At 48.9% G+C, this 3,571-nt stretch overlaps 1 pseudogene; it reads right to left on the bottom strand.

Moving 5' to 3' along the window:
• LOC102383661 overlaps positions 1–3,571 on the bottom strand; it is a 60,968-nt pseudogene that overhangs the window by 41,649 nt on the left and 15,748 nt on the right.

Raw genomic sequence — 3,571 nt, 5'->3', positions numbered from 1 at the left:
TTCAGCAGGTGTGATCGTGGGGGAAACAGGGCTTCCTGGGTGGAATAAACAAGGATACAACAACATCATGAGCTGAGATACTCACATCATTGAATCATAGAGGAGTCAGGTAGGCATGACCCTCAGGAGGCCACATCTAGTTCTACCCCCTACTCCAGATCAACCCTACTAGGTAAGGGTTTGTCCAACCTTCATCATCCTTCTTGCCCTTCTCTGCACCTATTATGGAAGAACTAGAGAAGGTCCAGAGAAGGGCAACAAGAATGATGAGAGCTATGGAGGGGCACCCATAGGAGGAGAGACTAACAAGCCCAGGCCTGTTCAGGTTAGAAAAGAGGCACTTGAGTGGGGACAGAAGAAGGGTTTCCAACATACTGAAGGGTGAAGAGAAAATCACTAGGGATTCATTATTGCCTGTCTCTCATCAGGCAAGAACAAGGGGTCTCAACATGACACTAAAGGGTTGTCAGGTCAAAATTAACACAAGGCAGGTTTTTTTCACCCAGTGTGGAAGAAAAGGGTGGGACTAATGGCCACCATATGTGGTGGAAGCTGTGAGTTCAGCCAGACTCACCAAGGAATTGGACCCATTCTTGAAGGAAAGGGGCATCAGTCACTATTGAGCCCAGGAATGAGAGGCACAGCCTCTAAACAAGAACTTCCTGGACCCTCATTGCTGGAGACTGCCAGAGAGACAGAAACAGGAGGAAAAACCCAGCTCTGACACAAGTCACTTACCCTTCTTCCCTCCGCTGTCCGCCACTTGTTGTGTGATACAGTCCTGGCAAGACGGGCCTAGGGACTGACCTAGGAAATAGCAGATCTTATGTTCTTGTGTCAGAAATTTCTCCCCTCCCCCACCCCCCAAGTTTGCTGAGCCACCCTTCTCCCTCGTTGCAATTTAAATCGCATGGACACAGAGAGCAACCCATTCCTGCCCTCTTGCTGGCTCAGTGTGGGTAACATGGCTACAAGGAAGGAAATCAGGACTTCTGAGTTCTCACAGAGGCTCTGGGAATGAATATACTCTTTATATTGGTCCTGATGCTATCATGTTGCTTCCAGGAAGAAACGAAGAATACACACATATTTTGCATGGGTAAGACGATTTCCTTACCTCTTCCTCCTATAGCTGGTGAACCATATCCAGATTTATCAGAAATTCCAATGCTCAAGACAACAAAGGGTGAACTTGGGTGTTCAATGGTGTGGTTGCTATATCCCATCCCCAATCTGTATAATGTCCATGAATAGGCTGCACCAGGAACTGGCCTCCATAGGGTGAAGCGTAAGGGTTCTTTGTCAATAGTCAGAGCTGTGGTATCGGAGGTCTTGGCTACAATCAGGGCATAGTTCTCAAACTTCTCCTGACCAAAAATGCTGTAGATCTTGCAGTAGCTGGAGACATCAGGGATGGTCATGAGAAAGGGGTCGTAGATGAGGTTCTTATGGGTTCCACCAGTGCAGAAGACGACAACTTGGACTCCTACACTGGCCGAAAGATACAAGGGATTTGAGACCGTGACTTCAAATGTCATGACCTGCCCGGGGGCCAAGATCATTGAGGCTTTCAGGCTCCCAGAGTGGTAGCTGATGTGGGTGTCTTGAGAAGCAACCACATAGGCCAAGTCAAATTTGGTCTGAAAGGACATAACTGGGACCACAAATGTGGTGCCCCACTTGGACACTGGCAAGAGCTGCTCACCAACATAGTCACATTTGGTGTGTTTTGAGGCACACACATGCCCAGCGTATACAGCCACAGGGTTTTGGGACACGATCCTGGTACTGGATAAGTCATCACGGCTCTGTAGCTGGACGGCCTGGTAGGCTTCCAAGATGATAGTCAGATTGCTTCCTGCTGGGTAGGTTCTTTCTTGGAATGTCACAGCCCCTTTGAGGTGGATGTCCACGCGGGTGGACTCCTGCCCAGCGACCACTGCAAATTGTTTGTAGAGCTCACTCATCCCCTCTTTGGGTGTTACCACATAGTACTCAGTCCCAAGGTCCTTCACAGGGTAGACAATGGTGGTATCTGCTGTGTTTCTCTTGTAGTTGAGGGCAAAGACGGAGACCTCCTGGTCAGCCTGGATGATGACTGTGCGGTGGGAAGTGCCACTCCGAAGCAGCTCCACAAACTCTGGGATCTTCACCACCACTGTCTCCCCTAGGTTGGCTATGGCCTGGAAGGAAAAGTCCTCCTTGTTGACAGAGACAGTGATGGTTGTATTGGGCATGTAGGTAGTGATGAACAGCTTGAAGTCCGCCTTGCCGAACCGGGGCAAGAAGTTCTGCATGAAGGCCATAATGAACTCCATGCCTTGGGGGCCAGAGCAAGAGGGAAGTCCTACAGAGGTAGCTCTGCTGGGAACATAAGCAGCACCTGTGGACACAGGCAGAAGAGACAGATATAAAAGGCTGTGAAGAGTCAACTGGTTGTCATCTCATGAGCCTCCCTATTCTCATTCACTTCCAATGTTACAGCGGGGAACTTTTTCTGGTCATTTAGCATGATTACACACACAATATTACATACTTAAGAACTGCCATTTACTGGGTGAAACTATAGGTCCATCTTGACCAGTCTCCTGTGTCACACAGCAGCAGAGAGTGGAGGCTGAAAAGGAGAGCAAGCTGGGTCTGACCATGGTTTTTCCCCCATTCCTCTCTCACTTGCAGCCTCCATCCAGCATTGAAGATCTAAGAAGTTCTGACTCAGAAGCTGTGCCCCTCACTCGCATGCTCAATAGTGACTGATGCCCATTTCCTCCAAGAATGGATCCAATCCCTTGGGGAATCTGGCTAAATTCCCAGCTCCCACCAGATCTGGTGGCCACAAGTACCACCCTTTCATGCCACATTGGGTGAAAAAGGACTTTCTTGTGTTTGTTTTTAAACTGATGACCTCCTAATTTCATGCTGTGACCCCTCATTCTTGTCTGGTGGAAGACAGTTAAGAATAAATCCCTAGTGACTTTCTCTTCACCACTTAGTATTTTATAAAACTTTCTCCTGTCCTACCTTAAGCATCTAATGTGGTCCCTATTTTTAAAAAGGGGAGGAAGGAGGACCCTAGTAATTATAGGCCTGTAAGCCTCACCTCGGTGCTCGGGAAGCTCTTGGAGAGGATCATCAAGGAGCATATCTGTGGGGGGCCTGAAGGGGAGATCATGCTCGGGGCAATCAGCATGGGTTCACCAAAGGCAGGTCCTGCCAGACCAACCTGATTGCCTTTTACAACCAAGTAACTAAATCCTTGGATGATGGTGTTGCTGTGGACATAGTCTTTCTAGACTTTAAGAAGGCCTTTGACACTGTCTCTCACCCCATCCTCATCAATAAATTAAATGACTGCGGCATTGATGCCTGCACAGTTGGATGGGTAAAAAATTGGCTGATGGGGCGCACCCAGAGAGTAGTGGTGGACGGGTTGTACTCAACCTGGCGAGATGTGAGCAGTGGGGTCCCCCAGGGCTCAGTCCTTGGGCCCGCACTGTTTAACGTCTTCATCAGCGACTTGGACGAGGGGGTGAAAAGCATGCTGTCCAAGTTTGCTGATGACACTAAGATG

This window comes from Alligator sinensis, unplaced genomic scaffold (genome assembly GCF_000455745.1).
Source record: "Alligator sinensis unplaced genomic scaffold, ASM45574v1 scaffold113_1, whole genome shotgun sequence".
Taxonomy (NCBI): domain Eukaryota; kingdom Metazoa; phylum Chordata; order Crocodylia; family Alligatoridae; genus Alligator; species Alligator sinensis.
Note: the sequence above shows the minus strand (reverse complement) of the source record. Positions and strands in the feature narration are given on the sequence as shown.